Source organism: Enhydra lutris, unplaced genomic scaffold, assembly GCF_002288905.1.
Source record: "Enhydra lutris kenyoni isolate GAN:26980312 unplaced genomic scaffold, ASM228890v2 scaffoldscaffold28, whole genome shotgun sequence".
NCBI classification, from domain to species: domain Eukaryota; kingdom Metazoa; phylum Chordata; class Mammalia; order Carnivora; family Mustelidae; genus Enhydra; species Enhydra lutris.
The window spans coordinates 18,189,933-18,211,846 of record NW_019154112.1 but is presented as its reverse complement, the minus strand read 5'-3'; positions in this window follow the sequence as shown (position 1 = coordinate 18,211,846).

Below are 21,914 nucleotides of genomic sequence, written 5' to 3'. Positions count from 1 at the left end.
GTAAGGTAAGCCCCATTTCACCCAATTTGGACTTAATTACAGTTTTGGCTCCCCCAGTGGTGGAACCTTAAACCACTCAACCAGGAATTCTCTGATTAGCACTATTTAGGTAATTTACCTGATAGGTCCCTTTTATCCCCTCAAGGAAAATGGTCTTGCCATAACCAATCTGCTTTTTTTGTCTACTGTAACCTCTTTGTTTCCTGCTCCCTTCTGCTTACAAAAAGTTTTTCATTTAAACAGCTCCTCGTAGCTCTTTCCTATATGCTAAATTGGATGTTGCTCACTTCATGAAGCATTGAATAAAGTTAATAAGATCTTTAAAACTTACTCAGTTCAATTTGTTTTTTAACATCTTGCTAAACAATTTATAAAACAGTTTATGAAAATATTTTCAAATGTAAAAAGTTCAATTTCAAAAACTTATATAAATCAAAACACAGAATAATGATGAGTAGTGTCTATTTCAGGAGGTTTAAAACCAGAATGAGGATAACTACATGTATGTTCCCCAAAGCTATTCTATTATACTGAATAGTCATTCTTTTTTGTAGTGAAAATACGACCCTGGAAGGAGAAATAAAATTGCAGTAATTTATGGACGTTGTTTTTATTTTTTCATTGAAGAAACAGTTGTGGATATAGTGATAAGGAGAGAGTTGAGCTTGTTTTCCCTGCCTGAACATAAAGTTTGCAATTATTTACATGTTTTTACAACTGGCAAAGAGTTTACAACTAAACAAAATTTAAGTTAAATTAATAAATGAAATTAATAAAAAGGAACTCTAAGTACTTGCTGATATGATGAACTATAGAATTTGTGCCATATATGTATGTAGGGTCAGAATGAAAAGCACAGAGACCATCTATAGAAACAAGGACTTCACAGGCAACATGATGTCAATAAAAACTTATCTTTCAATAATCACTCTCAACATGAATGGCCTAAATGCTCCCATAAAATGGCACAGGGCTGCAGACTGGATAAAACGATAGGACCAGTCCATATGCTGTCTACAGGAGACTCATTTAGAACCTAAAGATACATCCAGGCTGAAAGTGAAGGGATGGAGAACCATCTTTCAGGCCAACAATCCTCAAAAGAAAGCTGGGGTAGAGATTCTCATATCAGATAAATTAGATTTAAAGCTAAAGACTGTAGTTAGAAATACAGAAATACACTACATCATTCTTAAAGGGTCTATCCACCAAGAAGAGCTAACAATTGTAAATATTTATGCCCCCAATATGGGAGCAGCCAATTTCATAAGAAAACTATTAATCAAAATAAAGAGTCAGATTGATATGAATACATTAATTATAGTGGATCTTAACACATCACTCTCAGTATAGATCATTGAAGCAGAAAATCAATAAAGAAACAAGAGCTTTGAATGACACATTGGACCAATTGGACCTCATAGATATATACAGAACACTCCACCCTAAAACAACAGAATACTCATTTTTCTCGAGTGTACATGGAACTTTCTCCAGAATAGACCACACACTGGGTCACAAATCAGGGCTCAACCGATACCAAAAGACTGAGATCATTCCCTGCATATTCTCAGACTACAATGCTTTGAAACTGGAACTCAACCACAAGAAAAAGTTTGGAAAGAACTCAAACTTGGATGCTAAAGACCATCCTGCTCAAGAATGTTTAGATCAACCAGGAAATCAAAGAAGAACTTAAACAATTCATGGAAACCAATGAGAATGAAGGCACATCAGTCCAAAACCTATAGGATACAGCAAAGGCAGTCCAAAGGGGGAAATACATAGCCATCTAAGCCTCACTCAAAAAAACTGGAAAATCCCAAATACACCAACCCTCTTTACACCTTAAAGAACTGGAAAATCAACAGCAAATTAAGCCAACCTCATGCACAAGAAGGGAAATAATCAAGATTAGAGCAGAGATCAATGAGTTAGAAACTAGAGATACAGGTAGAACACAACAAAACTAGAAGCTGTTTCTTTGAAAGAATCAACAAGATCAATAAACCACTGGCTAAACTAATCCAAAAGAAAGAGAGAGGACCTTAATTAATAAAATTATGAATGGAAGGGGAGAGATCACAACTAATACCAAGGAAATAGAAACAATCATCAAAAATTATTATCAACAGTTATATGCCAATAAGTTAAGCAACCTAGACGAAATGGATGCATTCCTGGAAATCTATAAACTTCCAAGTCTGAAACAGGAAGAAATTGACAACCTGGATAGACCAATATCCAGTAAAGAGATTGAAGTAGTGATCAAAAACCTCCCAAAAAACAAAAGCCCAGGACCCGACAGATTCCCTGGGGAATTCTACCAAACACTCAAAGAAGAAATAATACCCATTCTCCTGAAGCTGTTTAAAAAAATATAAACAGAAGGAAAACTTCCAGACTCTTTCTATGAAGCCAGCATTACCCTAATCCCCAAACCAGGCAAACATCCTACCAAAAAGAATTTAAGACCAAGATCCCTGATGAATATGGAAGACAAGATTCTCAACAAGATCCTAGCTAATAGAATCCAACAGTACATTAGAAAGATTATCCACCATGACCAGGTGAGATTTATCCCTGGGATGCAAAGGTGGTTGAACATTCGCAAATCACTCAACGTGATTGAACAATTCAATAAGAGAAGAGAGAAGAACCACATTGTCCTCTCAATTGACGCAGAAAAAAGCATTTGACAAGATACAGCGTCCGTTCCTGATTAAAACTCTCAGGGACGCTTGGGTGGCTCAGTTTGTTGAGTGGCTGCCTTTAGCTCAGGTCATGATCCCAGGGTCCTGGGATTGAGTCCCACATCTGGCTCCTGGCTCGGTGGGGAGCCTGCTTCTCCCTCCCACTCTGCCTGCTGCTCTCCCTTCTTGTATTCTCCCTCTCTGTTAAGTGAATAAATAAAACCTTAAAAAAATTTCTTTAAAACTTCAAAGTATAGATATAGAGGGAACATTTCTCAACTTCATAAAATCTATCTATGAAAAATCCAGAGCAAATTTCATTCTCAATGGGGAAAAGCTGACAGCCTTCCCTTTGAGATCAGGAACATGACAAGGATGCCCACTCTCGCCACTGTTGTTCAACATAATACTAGAAGTCCTAGCAACAGCAATCAGAAAACAAAAAGAAATAAAAAGTATTCAAATTGCCAAAGAAGAAGTCAAACTCTCTCTCTTCACAGATGATGTGATACTTTATATGGAAAATCTGAAAGATTCCACCCCCAAACTAGTAGGAACTCATAGAGCAACTCAGTAATGTGGCAGGATACATAATCAATGTACAGAAATCAGCTGCTTTCTTATACACTAACAATGAAAATATAGAAAGGGAAATTAGAGAATTGATTCCATTTACTCTAGCACCAAGAACTATGAGATACCAGGGAATAAACCTAGCCAAAGAGGTAAAGGATCTGTACTCGAAGAACTACAGAACACTCATGAAAGAAATTGAAGAAGACACAAAAATATGGAAGACCATTCCATGCTTATGGATTGGAAGAATAAACTTTGTTAAAATGTCCATACTGCCCAGAGCAATCTATGCTTTCAGTGCCATCCCGATCAAAATTCCACTGGCATTTTTCAAAGTGCTGGAACAAACAGTCCTAAAATTTGTATGAAACCAGAAAAGACCCTGAACTGCTAAGGAAATGTTGAAAAAGAAAAAACAAATCTGGGAGTATCATGTTGCCTGATTTCAAGCTTTATTATAAAGCAGTGATCACCAAGACAGCATGGTACTGGCACAAAAACAGACACATAGACCAGTGGAATACATTAGAGAGCCCAGATATGGACCCTCAACTCTATGGTCAAATAATCCTTGACAAAGCAGGAAAAATATACAGTGGAAAAAAAGACAGTCTCTTCAATAAATGGTGCTGGGAAAATCGGACAGCTATGTGTAGAAGAATGAAACTTGAACATTCTCTTACACCATACACAAAGATAAACTCGAAATGGATAAAAGACCTCAACGTGAGGCAGGAATCCATCAGAATCCTAGAGGAGAACATGGGTAGTAATCTCTTCGATATTGGCCACAGCAACTTCTTTCAAGATATGTCTCCAAAGACTCATATCTGGTAACCTAAGTCCAAAAGACATCTTTTCCAATGCATAAGATATGTATTGTTTGACTACCTGTCTCAATGACCCAAATTTCTCCTGCTGGAGAATCAGTTTATCTCTACACAATGCCCCCCCCCACACACACACACAAACACAATTATATAGAGCTTTCTTCTTCATATACTTTATGGCACCTTTCTGGCTAAAAGAGTCTCTCTCACCTTCCTGTCATGAACTGCATCCCATTAAATGTCACCTTACTGCCAGAAGCGAATTGTACCCCTTTCATTGTTATTTTAGAGTCCTAGGTTGTAGTCTAGATTCTGCTACTAATTATTTATGTGAGTTTATAAGTTGGTTATAATTTCTGGTCCTCAGTGAAGAATAAAAATGTTGAAGACATTTTTGCTCTGAACTTTTGTCAAATACATGTATTAAGCAACACTATTTGTTCAGCTTTGTTCTCATTATATCATGAGAGGCCCAGTTTAAAAGTGACTGAAATAACTGATATCTTTAGTTTTACTAGAAGAGAAAAGTCAAGAACTCCAGAGGGTGGACACACAGAGTTACTTAGAGAGCTGGAGGAATCAAAGTTTACAATCTTCGTTCATCTCCATTTGGTTCTATTAAATTGAAACCACACCCTAAATTCCACTTCTGCCAAGCAGTTACTTGATGAATCTAGTATTTTGAGATGAGAGTTCTCTGATTTGAGTCAATAAAGCTCTTAAGCCTACTTTCCAAGCCTTCAAACTTACCAGTTTTGATGACACTTTTCCTGTAACTTTGAAATAAACTTCTTATGAATTTATTTTTGCCATCAAATTCATCATAGGAAAAATGGCTTTTGTCCCTCTTATCCTGTCACTTGTAGACTTACCTGTTACTTGTAGACAGTGGTATCTGTAAGTACCTGTTTTCCTCCCTTTAGGATGAAGAAATATCTTTCTTACCTAGCATGGCTCAGTCTTCCTGCCTGCTTCTCTGCCTGCCTTCTTCCTTCCTTCCTTCTTCCCTTCCTACATTCCTTCCTTCCTTCCTTCCCTACCACCTTCCCTTCTTTCCCTTAATCCACTTAGTCAATAAACATTACATGGCTCAGCTTTTCAGATATATTAATTGGGCACAACCTCCTAAACATTTCAGTATTTGAAAAATGCATCACACACTTCATATTTGCTTTTTTTGACACGAACTGTTCCTTTTGCTTTTTAATAATCTTCCTTTTTCTACCCTGAAAATGCATGACATTTTAAAAAAGTAAATCTGTAACTCCTGCTCTATGAAACTCCTTATAGCTCCTCTCTGAAAAGCTAGGCACTCTTTTTTTAGTAGACATCTATCTGTACCTTATTCAAAAGACCAATTATGTAGTACTTTATATAATTTTTATTGTTTAGACTAGTTCATTGAGACTTTTTTCAAAATGTGGTAACTATAGTTATCAGTCTAAAATTTTAAAACAGTACTTTTTGTGTCACTCTCTTTAAAACTGGCAACTTTACCTTTTATTTAATTATGAAGAAAATCTCCCCCAATAATGAATAGGGGAAGTGCATAAAACCTTAAAGACTGCAACAACCAAATGTTTGTGAAATTAAGAGCATGTGTAATGAAGATTTCACATCTGGGAATAATGATATTTTCATACAGCTGAAACTAGCAAAGTATCAAGGGATAAGTAGTATGTATGGATTTTTGTCTTCTTAAGCAGTATAGGCAGAGGAATAACAGAAATGGGAAATACAGTCATACCATTGATTCATATCCATATATGTCCAAGACAATCTAATATTAGTGACACATTTCTAAGATAAAAGCTAACTTAGATAAACTACCTAATGATCCAGAACTGATTTCTATTTGACAGTTTGAAACAGATGAAAGTAGGAATTTTCTGAAAGTGTGGACCCTAAAATTAATGATTACATAAGAGAACGGTAGTTAAAGAGTAAAATTAATCACATCAAATGTAAATTGTTGAAATTTTAGTGCAAAGAGCAAAAGAAGCATATTATAAATAGCATATTTTAAAAAATGGATAGAAGTCTTGTGAATAAAAATGTAAATTTTGGCTTGACATTTAGGAGAGTTTTTTTAATGCGAACAGATGACTTTCATTAAAAAATGTCAAAATAATAGTAGCAGTAGTACTTACTAATAAGAACAATAACCATTATTTTTTGAGTGTTTACTGATAAGCACTTTAGACATTTTATGAATATTTTCCTAACATTCACAGTAACATCATTTAAAGTATATGTTTTTATTTTATAAAAAGCAGTCTCATTAAAGTTAAACATGTATCTCAAGATTACAAATACATTGTTATTTTCAATGTACCTGCTAATTATAACAACCCTTCCTCTATACCCAGATCCCAAATCCCCCACCCCCACCGGCCGTGCCCCCCAAAAAACGGCTAATATATATAAGGTATCTTCTTTTTGTTAGGTTCTTTGCATCTGTTATCTCCCAGATTTAAATCATAATCTAAAGCCATTTTGCCTTCATTTTACGAATGACAATACTACACATCAGAGTTACACAATTTTATCACATTAGAAAGTTAAGAAGATAGAGCTAGCATTCTAACTTGGTTTTGTTTGAAAAGCATATACACCTCTTTCATCAACATACTTCCCTTACTACCATATCTTTCCTGCTAGAGTAAAATTATTTACATAGAAGGGTAGAAAACTCATAGCTGTAAAGAAAAATGACCTGAGATAATCACCCCCCAACACATACACACTCACATTTGCATGTGTGTTTTAGGAATTTATATTAAATTTGCTAATTTCAATATCTCTTTCCTGTGCTTAGTTTTTGCTATTTTATATACTGTTGATATTATTATTATTGCAAAATCAAAACCCATTTGCTGATTTTCACCTTTCTATATTCAGAATATCATAATCATATTGAGTATTCATTCCTTAATTCATTTAAATATTTTTATATATTTAAATCACATTTTTAATATTTCTTCAAATAATTTTCAAATATTCTTTCATAAATCTCATGAGAGCTGTATTCTATATGATTAATATATTAAGATATTTGGCAGAAAGGTGGATAACATAAATTAATATGTGGGAAACCATAAAAAGGGAAATGAAAATACTAGATAACTGTTTATTTGTGATGTGCTTACATTTCTAGTTATTTTGGAAACTACTGAGGTAAGAAACAGAATAGAGCAACAAAACTGATAAACATTATCTTTTTCTTTTTTATGACTTTTTAATTTTTTATTAACATATAATGTATTATTAGCCCCAGGGGGTTAAACATTATCTTAAGCAGGCTCCACACCCAGTGCAGAGCCTGACTCAGGGCTCCATCTCCCAACGGAGATCATGACCTGAGCAGAAATCAAGAGTCAGACGCTTAACAACTGAGCCACCCAGATGCCCTGAGATCTCTGCCAATGCTAAAAATGGCGCACTGATAGCTCACCTTTGAGCAAACATCTTCTTTAAGCAAATTCCCTCTCCTTCTGCTTCTTCCCCCACCTCCCTCCCTAAAAAACAAACAAAACATTGGTAGACATCTAAATGATCTCCGGAAAACTGAGTTGTTAAGACCCCAGCTAGAACTAGAAGGAATGCCTGAGGAGGCACTTGACACTGACACAGGATTTGGGGTGGTGACAAAAAACATAGTAATCAAGGTACGTTTAATACAGTATTTAAAAAAATCAAAAATCAAAATTAATGCCAAAAAAAATCCCTGGTGGAAAAATACCATTACTTTAAATAAGATAGGATCCAAACCTCAACTTGCCTCCCTTGACCACACTCGCTTTCACTCAACTCACTGTGCTTCCTGCCTTGGATAAATCTAAATGTAACTGTCCTCTCACTTCCCTAAAAGTTGGTTTAATTTCCAAAGAGAACAGCACTTCATTTTTCCTTCTAAGTTAACAGACTGCAGATGAGAGTGTTATAGAAAAGGATGTTACACGGGTGGAGTGAAATTTTCTATTTAAAATTTTCGAAACAGTACTCTGTTTTCAACCCAATTTCTCATTATTATTTTTAGTTATTTTTTCATGGTCTGGAGCCTATATGGAATTTTGTCAGGTAAAATGATTATTCGTTAGGTTAAAGCTAAGCTGTTTCAAAAGGGGTGCCTGGGTGGTTCGTCGTTGGGCATCTGCCTTTGGCTCCAGTCGTGATCCCGGGGTCCTGGGATGGAGCCCCATGTTGGGCTCCCTCCTCCGCAGGAAGCCTGCTCCTCCCTCTCCCACCCCCTCTGCTGTGTTCTCTCTCTTTCTGTGTCTCTCTCTGTCAAATAAATAAATAAAATCTTTTTAAAAAAATGCTCCAGAATACAATCATTTAAATAAACAGAAGTTAATTTCTTTCTAACATAAAAGACCGGAAGTTTGTGGGTAATTCATGGCAGATAGATGACTCCACTCCATGACATTATCCATAGACCCCCAGCTTGTAGACTGGCTGTGGCCATTTATTTTCCTGTCAATCTAAAAGGGAAAGAGGGGGAAAAAAAAAAAAGCTCCACAATCATCTTTCTTTTTAACATTTTGACCCAGAGGTTTTGCACATCAAATTCTGCTCACATCTCATTGGTTTGCATTTAGTCACATGGTTGTAGTTATAAGGAAAACAAAGGTATAAAATCTCTATCTGAGCCATATTGTTAAGAGGGGAGGTTGGATGTCAGTGTTCTCTAACTATCAAAAAGGAAGAAAGGCAGAATAGATGTTGGGGAAAATTAGCAGCCTTTACCATGAATTTTCCCTTCCTTTGATGTATCACGCTTTGCATGTGGTTCTATGTAAGATTTCCTTCCTTCTGTTTCGCCAGTCAACACTCCTCCTTCACCTTTTCTTTTTCCAGAAATGTGACAGAAATCTCATCCAACAATATATCTCTCATTCACTTTTGTTATCAGTTTGTATCTTTTTGTTTGTTTGTTTATACCATTTAAAATTATACTTTTCTGTCATTATATTGAATTCTCATTATTGAGAAGAAATAAACATATGTTCCCAGTGTTTAAGCCTGAACTGGTAACTATCATTTTTAACAATATCTGTAATTCTTTCTTAAAATTCACTTTTTAAGGGAGTTTGAGTGGCTCAGACAGTTAAACGTCTGCCTTTGGCTCAGGTCATGATCTCAGGGTCCTGGGATCCAGCCCAGCATCAGGCTCCCTGCTCAGTGAGGAGCCTGTTTGTCCCTCTCCCTCTGTCTCTCGGCCAATACTTTTGCTCTCATTCTCTATCCCAAACAAATAAATAAAATCTTTAAAAAAAATACATTTTATGAGAAAAATATTTCGTATGTACTGTTCAACTGATGTTCTAATATAGAAACAATAGAACTAAAAGCATTGCATTAAATAGTGACAGTTTCATAAGTCCATTATAGTAAAATGGAACACTGTATGTATTTACCTCTGTATATGTGCCTTGGTGTGTATAAATGGGAAGAGTTGGGGAGTGCTGGGGGAACTAGAAAATTCAGGAAGGGGATTTTAACCAAATAATATGGTATTGTTGAAATTATCCCATGTCCAAAAATTATCCTATTTACACTGAATCTAGAATTCTGGAACAGAGGAAGTAGAAAATTAAAACATTTTAGCACTTGAAATTTTGTACAGTAAAGGTACTGTTATATAATGGTTCTAAGTGACAGTCTTTTTTTTTTTTTTTTTTCCTCTGTTGAACTAAGATGAGCCATTAGGGAGTTTTGTTTATAGGATTCTTCTAAAGAGCTGTAAATTTCTACTAGTTCTTTTATATGCCCTCTCATAACAATCAGAAGTATTAATCATGGTACTTAACATTAATATGCTTCATTATGCTAACAAAATATTTTGTATAGATCAATTCATTATTCTTACCAAATAAATTACAAGATAGTTTAATGCTATTATTGCTTAATTTTTTGAAGAGATAGGAAATGGGTACAGAGATGTGAAATTATATAACAGATGATTACAAAGGCCAGCATAAGCAAATATACCAAGGTTTTCCCATTAGGGAGTGTTTACTCAAGCAGAGAAATGGTAAATTCACTTCTTAGATAGAATAAAACCTTAAATTTCATCCATCAATCCATCCATCCATCCATGCACGTCTCACTGACTGTGGACCATGTGTACAACTGCTTGTTTTATATAAGTCTTAGCTGATAAATTTTTCATTTAAATTATTATACTTTCAGCTCTATAATTTCCAATTTGTTTTTATTATAGTTCCAGTTCTCTATGGTTATTTCTTATTTGAATCTTTTTTTTTTTTAAAGGTGATTTTATTTATTTACTTGACAGACAGAGATCACAAGTAGGCAGAGAGGCAGGCAGAGAGAGAGGAGGAAGCAGGCTCCCGGCTGAGTAGAGAGCCCGATGCGGGGCTCGATCCCAGGACCCTGAGATCACAACCCGAGCCGAAGGCAGAGGCTTCAACCCACTGAGCCACCCAGGCGCCCCTCTTATTTGAATCTTATTAGCATACTGCTTAATTCTTTGAACACATTTATAAGGTTACTTTGATGGTTTTGTGACTAACATCAACACTGGAGCCCAGAGACAACTTCTATTGAATGTTTTTAGTTTTCCTGAATTTTGACTATTTCTTTTCATTTTTAGTAATTTTTGGTCAAAAACTACATATTGCAAATGATATATATCAGTGTCTCTACATTTCATGCTATTATTCTTCTAAGGGATTTTATTTTTAATTGAGTTGCCTGGACTTAGCTGTAGAACTCTCTCCTTTACTGGGGTGCCTGTGTGGCTCAGTGGAGCCCAGCATCAGGCTCTCTGCTCAGCAGGAAACCTGCTTCTCCCTCTCCCACTCCTCCTACTTGTATTCCCTATATCACTATCTCTGTCAAATAAATAAATAAGTAAAATCTTAAAAAAAACACCTCTCTCCTTTACTGTAATAAATAAATAAATAAATAAATAAATAAATAAAGCAACCAAACAAATGTGATAAAGGTAAAAAGACCCATCAGCTTCTGAATCTTGAGTTGTGAGATCTATTCCAATAAAAAATTTGTATAGATGTCTATTTGTTACTCTCTTTCAGCCCCTCTGATATCTGAACTTGACAGATTCTGTTAGTATACAGTCTTCTAACCTTCCTCCTTTCCTGTCATCTTTATATAACCAATCAATACAAAAACTTCAGGAAAACAAAACTCCCAAGAAAACACCGAGGGTGCATACGGAAAGTATAAAGTGTTGACTGTACATTGTTTTCTGGGAGGAGTAACATCTTTATAAGCAAAGAAAGGCTGAGTAAAAAAATGAATAAATGTGCATATATTTTTATGATGAACTTCAAACATACGGAAATTTAGAGAGAACAGTATAGTGAACTTCAAAGTACCACTACCCAACTCTAACAATTCATGCAGGCTAATTTTGTTTTATCTATACTCCCTCTGTTTTCCCTCACCCCAGAACACTTTGCAGGAAATTTGAGATGATATATCATTTTATCTGATAATGTGTCTGAATCTTCTCTAAGTATATTTTCAATACTATTATCACACCTAAAATAGTAAAATACTTTCTAAGTATTACCTGTGTTCACATTTCTTGACTTGTTACATAATTTGTTAGTTTGTCAAGCAAACTAACAAAGAAACAAAAGTTTCTAAAATGTGATTGTTGATATGTTATTATGCCTCTTACCTTTTTGATCTATAGCTTTATCTATAGTTACAAAATCTATAATCTCTAATTACTTTCTTGTTTAATTGCTTTGGCTAAGATCCTCCATTGAATGTTAACTAGTAGAATAGAGAATTGGTATGTTTATCTTTTTTTTTAATTTAGTAGGAAGATCTCTCTTACTTTGCCACTAAGTAACATGCTAGCAATTGCACTGAATTATGTATATTTTATCATGTTAAGGGGGTATCCATAAATTCCTATTTTATACATGATTTAATATAAATCAGTGTTGAATTTTGTCAAATGCATTTTCTAGTATTTATGAAGGTAATAATCGTATGATTTGGTCTGCCTAAATTGTTCTATAAAATTCAAAACAATCCCAATCAAAGCACAAAGATTATTGTGGAACTTGACAAATAGTAGAAATTTAATCTAAAAAAATAACTTATGAAAAGGGCCATTTAGATGCTGGAAAAGAATAATAATCAAGTGGGCCAATTAAGCTCTAGAAAATGTTGAAATACATTCAAAAACAGGATAATTCAAGAGATTTCTTACTACTAGGTCTAGATAGCTTGATGGAACTGAATGGGAAAGTGCAAAATCAAATTTAAGTCAATTTCAGAATTTACCATACAGTAAAGTTAGCATTTTATCAGTTGACAAAACATGATTTAAAAAAAGAAATTTGGTGTTAAAGCAACTGATTAAATCTTTTGAAACGAGTATAATTACCAGGTTGTACATATTTAATATTTTTTATACTGATTGTTATTAATATTTTGCACACATCAATTTTTATAAATTAATCAGTTGAAAATAATGTAATATTTTAGTAAATTCAGGGAATGGTTGGGGAAAATCTAACAACATGAAGAATTGGCACAAAAAATGCTTAAATTTTTTAGAGCATGAGAGAGTGATGACAGACAAGTTAAAACAAAACAAAAAAAAGTCTGACATGATATTCAAGTTAACATGAAACTATACATATACCTTAAGAATGTCCAAGTGATTAGGCCTTGTTCCTCATGAGATTAACAATATAATGAGGAAAATAATGGGTTGAGAATCACTCAGAGGAAGAAATGAGCGGGAGGCAGAGTTGTGGTGGTTTTGGTTGCTCAGTGAACTAGCTATAAATTAGGTGATGGAGAAATGTAGTTGAGGTCTAAACTAAAGCCTGCAATGAGTATGAAGACTTTAGGACTTAATGGTTAAGGCAGACCTATTTTATTGTTCTGTGATTTAGCTGGAGTCAATGTAAATAAGCTAAGCATTCATATATCCATATTTCCTCTCTTGCTCTGTTTAGGACTGAGGATAGCTAGAAATAGAATCATCTGTGTGTGTCACAGTTATGCCTTTGCAATTTAATGAACCAATCCAAAAACTTAGTTGCTTAAAACACTAACCATGCATTTGGCTCATGATTTTGTGGGTTGGCAATTTGGAATGGACTCACCTGGACAGTTTCTCTGCTGATTTCAGCTGAGGTCATTTATACTTATGTGTTAAGTGATAGTCTGTTATGCTTACAAAAGCCATTTTTGAGAGAATATGAGGAGAAATGCCTACCAGTCTGTCAGGTCATTATCAGTGTCTCCTCCTTTTCCTTCTACTTCAATTTTCTTCCTGTAGAGACTTTCGGTTTTGTTGGTTTAGGTTGGTTAATTTTGGTTTTCCACTCATTCATTCATTCATTTGGAAAAAGAATGTGCTTATTCAGTGTATTATACTTAAGATGCGCATGAAAAAGTAAAATTTGATTGGGTTTCTGTAATATTCTAGAAACATGGGATAAATATTGTTTTAAGAAGACATTTAGCTTCTGATATTGGACTTCAGTTATTTTTTAAATACTCAAATTTATGGCATTCTATCATTGCAAATGTTGAGACTATTTATTTAGTGAGAAGAGGATAGGACTTTAAAGATTATATTAAGTAGATGAGAGAGTCAGACGATGGTAAGGGAGTATGGAAATAAGATTGGTATGAGGGTACCATTTCTCTTTATTCTATACAACAATGCCTTAAAGAAATTAAGTGACTTTATAAATTATGAGGGCACTACTTTCCCAAAGTGTAGCTTGTCATGTGGAGAGAATTCTAATGGTAGCACCTTGGTATTTTCAGAAATGTCAGGAAATTACTTCTTCTTATTATGTCATCACTACCCAATCAAATATCACGGACTTATTCTGATTACTCATGTTCTATTTTAGTATGTGTGTGTGTGTTCTAACATAATTCCTCCCAAAAGTCACATGGTGACATGGAAATTTTAATAAATGGCTGCATTTGTGATCATATAATAAGGGAAAATAATGTTAGTTGGGGGCTTGTGTCATAGGACAGGATGGGATGGAACACCAAAGAGATCTCTGAAGGCTAGAAGTTTGCATCAGGTATAACAGAGGCACTGTGAAAATGTAGGAAGTATATATAAGTTCACAAAAGGAGCTGAAAATATGCCATAGACACTTGGTCCACTTTAAAATTATGCTCTGGGTCTTAAAGGTAACCAGCATTTGGTGGTATTGTTGAGAATTATCATGTGTACTAGCTTTGGAATAATTATCATTAATCGATACCTACTGTAATGCAACAGAAAATTTGAGTTAAGGTGTATATGAAGGTAAACTTCTTCATCAATACACACACAAAATGATATAGTGGTAGACTCCCACTGCCACATCAGCTGTGCAATCCTGGACACATGAAATCATTAAATTGGCAAAAGTCAAACAGTTCATCACCAGAAGTCGAGACTCAATTAGCAATGCAGTTGCTATGAAAGGAAGACTACCCACGAAACTCTGTGGCTTAAATGTTTTCTTCTATTTTATAAATTTAGTTGGTTAGAGTCTGCTAGACTGTTGAGTGAAGAAATTATTAGGAGATAGATCTGTGGTGGAAAAGAAAAGAAGTAGCTAAAATGAGTGCATTTATTTAAGCTCAGGTATTTTTTAAAAGCAGAAATTCAGTTTATTTTATTGTAAGATTCCTGTTAAATATCAGTTGAAATTTCTTCATCTGACTCTGTCCTCAAAGAAATAAACAAAATCAAAATTAGGCATTCTAGACCAATAGAGTATTTTGGATTTAAAGATGCACAACAAAATCTTTGTACCTCCTTTAATTAAAATGATCAAATGTAACTTAAGTTAGATGCGGTTTCACCTAAAGTTCATCACATGCTTGTGTAATATTTGGGAGGAACATGAACACATTAGCACTTAGTATACTTTTTATTTTTAAATTTTTTAAAAGTTAAAGTTAGTAAGATTCAGTATTTTAAATATTACTCTTACCTATATCAGATAATCAAAATTATTAAATTTGTGCTAGATTTATATACCATTCCAGCCACTGGAATGCTTCCCGGCATAAAATTGCTCCATGATTCTCCCAATTCTTATTATAATGAATTGATTTGGTACATGCGTGTTTGAATGTGTGTTTGAAAATGCATATATCTGAATCCCTTGCAGGAGAAATCTACACATCACTGCTATACATGGAATTAAAAAACTAATCTTGTACAATATGGGATTGCATTATTGAAAGATTAGAGAAATGCCTAGAAAAGTCTGCTGTTGAAAAAAGATTGCAAACATTGTTATAGTCAATTTTGCTTTATCAAGTGTTTGTTTTGTTTTGTTTTTATGAAGAGAGCCACTAAACTTTTTCTTTTTCTTTTTTTCTTTTTTTCTTTTTTCACATATTTTTATCCAAATTGTACGCAATCACACTCAAAATCCAAAATATTTGGAGGGAAAATTTTTTTGTCTTCTGAAGCAAGAGCTTTATTTATTTATTTATTTGTTTATTTATTTATTTATTATTTCTTTTCAGCGTAACAGAATTCATGTTTCTGTACCACACCCAGTGCTCCATGCAATACGTGTCCTCCATAATACCCACGACCTGGCTCCCCCAACCTCCCACCCCCCGCCCCTTCAAAACCCTCAGGTTATTTTTTAGAGTCCATAGTCTCTCATGGTTCATCTCCCCTTCCAATTTCCCTCAACTCCCTTCTCCTCTCCACCTCCCCATGTCCTCCATGTTATTTGTTATGCTCCAGAAATAAGTGAAACCATATGATAACTGACTCTCTTTGCTTGACTTATTTCGCTCAGCATAATCTCTTCCAGTACCGTCCATGTTGATACAAAAGTTGGGTATTCATCCTTTCTGATGGAGGCATAATACTCCATAGTGTATATGGACCACATCTTCCTTAGCCATTCGTCCATTGAAGGGCATCTAGTTTCTTTCCACAGTTTGGCGACTGTGGCCATTTGTGCTATAAACATTGGGGTACAGATAGCCCTTCTTTTCACTACATCTGTATCTTTGGGGTAAATACCCAGTAGTGCAATTGCAGGGTCATAGGGAAGCTCTATTTTTAATTTCTTGAGGAATCTCCACACTGTTGTCCAAAGCAGCCACTTTGAATGCACCAACTTGCATTCCCACCAACAATGTAGGAGGGTTCCCCTTTCTCCACATCCTCTCCAACACATGTTGTTTCCTGTCTTGCTAATTTTGGCCATTCTAACTGGTGTAAGGTGGTATCTCAATGTGGTTTTAATTTGAATCTCCCTGATGGCTAGTGATGATGAGCATTTTTTCATGTGTCTGATAGCCATTTGTATGTCTTCATTGGAGAAATGTCTGTTCATGTCTTCTGCCCATTTTTTGACATGATTATCTGTTTTGTGTGTGTTGAGTTTGAGAAGTTCTTTATAGATCCTGGATATCAACCTTTTGTCTGTACTGTCATTTGCAAATATCTTCTCCCATTCCGTGGGTTGCCTCTTTGTTTTGTTGACTGTTTTCTTGACTGTTTTCTTTGCCATGCAGAAGCTTTTGATCTTGATGAAGTCCCAAAAGTTCATTAAACTTTTTCTATAAAGGGCCAGACAGTAACTATTTTTGGCTTTAAGGGCCACACATGTTACAACTACTCAACTTCGTTATGGTACCATGAAAGCAGCCATAGAAAATACCCAAACAAATGGGTGTGGCTATTATCCAATAAAACTTTATTTATGGACACTGAAATTTTATTTTCATGTAATTTTTTTACATGCCATAAAATATTCTTCCTTTGATTACTTTGTAACCTTTTAAAAAATGTGAAAACCATTCTAGACTCATGGGCAATGCAGAAACAGGTGGCAAGCAGGATTGGGCTCCCAGGGAATATCCTGCTTAACCCTGCTTAATACTAATTTTCCTATCTCTTACAGCTTTTAGGTAAAGTCACTACAAATGTATAGCTAATTAATAAGACAGGTATTAATAGACAGTAGTAAATTATCTATAATATATCCTTAGATACATATACTTACATACTCATTCAAGATATACTTATTAATTACTTTCCATGTGCAAAGCATGTGTTGAATTCAACAGATGATACAAAGAGAGTATGACACAGCTTCTATCTTCAAAAGGTTTAAAAATCTATTACAAATTTTGAGCGATCTACTTTACACAGAGGCCACTTGGCATAACTGCCCAAGTTGAGAGGTGCATAAGTACTTAGAAGTTTCCAATGTGAGATGATTGCTGACATCTTAGTGAATGTTTTCATGATAAAGAGTATCTTTTTCCTAAGACTCAATGGATGACAGTATATTTACAAGCAGTTGGTAAAGACACAAGAAGATGAGATAAATTCTAGGTGTGGCAAGGCAGAATTATCAGCCAATATCTTACAGATAAGTAATTTCACAGATAGGTAACTTTTTTTTTCTTTTTGAGAATAAAAATGGTAAGACTAGGCAATTTACAGAGGAGAAATTCTCTAGTTCAGAAAGAAATACTATTTATTTTAAGGTGAAATTAACCAAATAAAAATTTTGTATCTACTATGTACCTCTCACCGGGTCCATCTCTAGGTTACAAAAATTAATAACACAAGTACTTTCTGTCCGAGTGTTTTACAATGTAACAGAAGGCTGTAAACTGTAAAACATTAGTTGTATCCTAGCACAAGGAGTAGAATATAATGTCTATAAAATGATGAGGGAACATTGTATTGCAGGATTTCTTCTCCTCTCAGTGCTCATGGTTCTTGATCATGCCACTTGGAAGAATGAGGAGGTAGAGTAGACAAAGAGTGGAGGACAGCAAAAGCAAAGTTAATTGAGCCACAGTAAAATGATAGCACAAAGCTCCCAAAGCAGGAGGGGACCTGAGAGGGTTGCCACCAGAGTTTCTAAGTCTGGGGTTTTTAGGGGCTTGTTGGCAGGCTGTTTTAATCTGATTACAACCCTCCATGTACTTGATATCTAACCAGGTGTTTGTCATCTATCACATGGGAAATGGTAGAGGGCTCTTTCTGAGTGGTGTAGAATCCTTAAGGGTGGTTTCCTCCTAGGGCGGGGGGCGGGGGGGCCTCTTGTCCCTGCTTGCCTCTCTTCCAATGATCCTTCATCAATTGCAGATATTGATATCTGATTAATTCTAATGGGGGAGTGGAGAGGTGAAGACTTTTTTTTTTTTTAATTAGTAATACTAGGAATTTTCAAAGAGAAAGGGTAAAAAGAGAATAGGGTACCAAAGGACAAATACAAACTTACAGAGATATAAAGAAACAAATTGTTTTCCAGGGTATAGAGGTACAAAAGAAGAGAAGCGAAGAGCATGTTTACAGGAAATGAAATTAGAAATTCATCCCAAAACTTATAATTAATTAGGGAATATTAATTTTTCAGGGCATATGCTGAAAGTAAATGTGTTAAAAGGCAAAATTATTTTGTTCATTTTATTATTTTCTGGTAAAGCGAACCCAGGCTTCTGAAGCATATTAAATGTGCAGCTAACTCTGGAGATTTTTTCAGAAAAGTAAATGAACATACTGCTTCAGTTCACATTTAAAATGATCAATATTTTCTATTCACATATGTAAGAAGATAGGTGGGAGCTCAAGTAAGTGAAGGACATAAAATATTATCAGAAGATTCTTCTACCTCAAAAGGACAATAAACCATTTCAGGCTAGATTGATACCAATTTTATTGGTTTCCAGATTTGGGGAAAACTATTTTCCCTAATGAAGGATCTTGAATTTTACTGCCCATTAAAAATGGAAGAGAATGACAATGACTAGTTTTTTATCTCAAAATACTTTTTTAAAAGATTTATTTATTTATTTATTTGAAAGAGAGAGAGAGAGAGATATCACAAGTAGGCAGAGAGCCAGGCAGAGAGAGAGGGGGAAGCAGGCTCCCCACTGAGCAGAGAGCCTAAAGTGGGGCTCGATCCCAGGACCCTGAGATCATGACCTGAGCTGAAGGTAGAGGCTTAACCCACTGAGCCACCGAGGCACCCCTCAAAATATTTTTAATCATAGACATAAACAGAAAAATGTAATGTTTGTCTACTGGCAGTTTACATCATTTGAATTAGTCTTTTCCAGTTGTCTTAAGAATGAAAATAGAGTGAGACTCAGAATTTAACGCAGATCAGGTTGAAACGAACAAAAAATGGAGTCCAGATGAATGAGCCCCGTTCTTTCAAGAGTTTTGTTCTTCAGAGCAAAGAAAGGCTCTGTGGAGCTGCTTTTCAGTGAGGGAAGGTGCTAGGTTCTCTAAGGAGTTTTACTAGTTAAAACAATTTACCAACTTTGTCCAATTTTTGAATATTCATGTGTTTCCGAGTGTTTATTTTATAAGTTCTATTTGATTAATTATCCTAAATATATATTTTCTCCTATGAGAATTTACCTTTTTAACTTATCTTTTTTTCTCTTAATAGATGATCTTAATATAAGGTTTTTAACTGGAAAGTGAAAACATTGATCAAACAAAAACATAAAGCCTCAGGTTATGCAATCTGCTCATGGTCATTAAGCTGATAAGGAGATGAAATTTAATTCAAACCCCAATTTTTCTTACCCCAAAATCACCACATTGTATTGCCACTGAGTATTACTCTGTGCAAAACCCTGTATACTATATGCAATGAGATATAAGAAACCAAGGGAAGGTAAGGCATCATGATCAAATCATATTGTTTTCTATTCTCTAAAAGCGTCTCATTTTTTTTTTTTTTTTTTTTTTTTTTTAGAGGGGGCAAGAGGGGCAGAGGGAGAGAGAAAGAATCTTAATCAGGCTTCCAAGCCCAGCCCAGTGTGGAATTTGATCTCATTATCCTGAGATCAGGACCTGAGCCAAAATCAAGAATCAGGTGCTTAACCAACTGAGCCACCAGGAGTCCCTAAACATGTCTCCTTTAAAGGCCTTTGCTAAGCACTTATTGTTCTTCACCTTGCCAAGTCCACTTCTGCCCCTAGGCTTTGCAGTTGCTGTATCCTCTCTTCAGATCACTCCTTCCTCAGAGAGTGGCAATGGCTTGCCCCTCTCCTTTCAGCACTCACATATCTGCTCACTTCTGTCATCTCCACAGAGGCCATCTACATTGCTCATTGTCACTCTTTATTCTTTTAACCTGCTTTACATTTTGCATATGATGTATCTCCTGCAATTATGTACATATTTATGTGCTTCCATTTATTTATTACTATCTGCTTAAACTACAGTCTAGTAAACTCCATGAGGGCAGGGATTTGTCTTGTTCACTATTTTACTTTTAGGGCCTATAGCAATTCTGAGCTCATAGTAGGTATTTATCAAATACTTGTGTAATGAATGAATAGATAATTAATTATCTGAGAGAAACACATCAGGAAAAATCGGGTCTATTTAATAAAACAGAGAGAAATATATACCATATTATAATTAGATCTGTAAACAAAACTGCATGGGATTCCAAAGAAGGAAGCAATTATATCCAATTTAAGATTTATGGAAGGCATAACAAATGAGCCAAAACTTGAGCTATCTTGGAAAAGGGGCATTTTAGAATAAGAGGGCATGATGAATATAGGCACAGGCAGAAACAAATTCTGGCGGTACCTGTTATTAAAGATTCTTATGGAAAATGAGACTGGAAATACAGGTTTGCCTCAAGTTTCATGGAAAACTGATTGGATGCCTGCAAGCAGTGGGAAGCCAAGTTTTACCGAAGATGAATGCCTGTGTCCCCAACTGGTTCTATCAGTCTACAATGGGCAACCTGTAATTCTCAGACACAAATGAACAAAATTAGGATCTTAATGACTGATTTCTTGACTTTGGTGAAAATACTGATTCTTGGTCTTAGCTGAAATATGTTAAATTAATTTGAAGCTAACCAATTCTACTTAGTTGGTGTATAGTGATATACTTGTAATTTACATACTGTTGAGATATGAGCTGATTGAACATAGAGATTTTGGCAAGTTCAAGACTTTATCACAAGGAAGAAGATGATAAAAATATTTCTTTTCTCAGTTAGGAGATATGAATTTCAGTATAATATCTATTAACAACTTAATATATGAAGTAAATTCTGTGCCTTGATCTCATTTTTTTATTTACAGTGAAAATAGTACTACTACCCTATACTTCTAATCCTAACGAAAGGAATAAGGTATCTTTTTTGTGTTCTTGGATTAACTCCACCATGAGGGGACTTTCCCCACCCTGCCCCACAACACCAAGCAATTTTCAGATGCCAGTAGGAGTTCAAGAATAAATAAATAAATGCCAGGTCAAGTGCTTTTCTTAATGTTCACTAAGAAATAGTTTCAAGTTCAACTTAATTCTAAAACAATCTACTAAGAGATAATGTCCAATGCCACAGGTTAAGGGTTCAGTCCTACAAGAGTGCCTTCATTCCCCAACTTCAAATGTCAGTTGCAATTTCAGGTTGTTACCTGTACTTCTTCTGACTGATTTGTTATAAATCAGAGGTTCCCAAGATCCTCTCTTTGATTTCAAATAATTTGCTATAGCAGCTTACGAATTCAAGAGACCTGCTTACCCATGAGATCACTGGTTTATTTTGAAAAAGTATCACTCAGGAATCACTGGAGAGAAGAGATGTATAGGGCAAGGCAAGAGGAAAAGGCTCTGAGCTTCCATGTCTTCTCCAGCTGCAGCACTCTCCCAGCATCTTCACATGTTCACACCCAGGAGCTCCCCAAATCCAATCCTTTTGAAAATTTATGCAGGCTTCATTCCATAGTCCACATTGATTAAATCATTGACCATTGGTAATTAATTCAGTTTAGGGCCCTCTCCCCATTTTGGAGG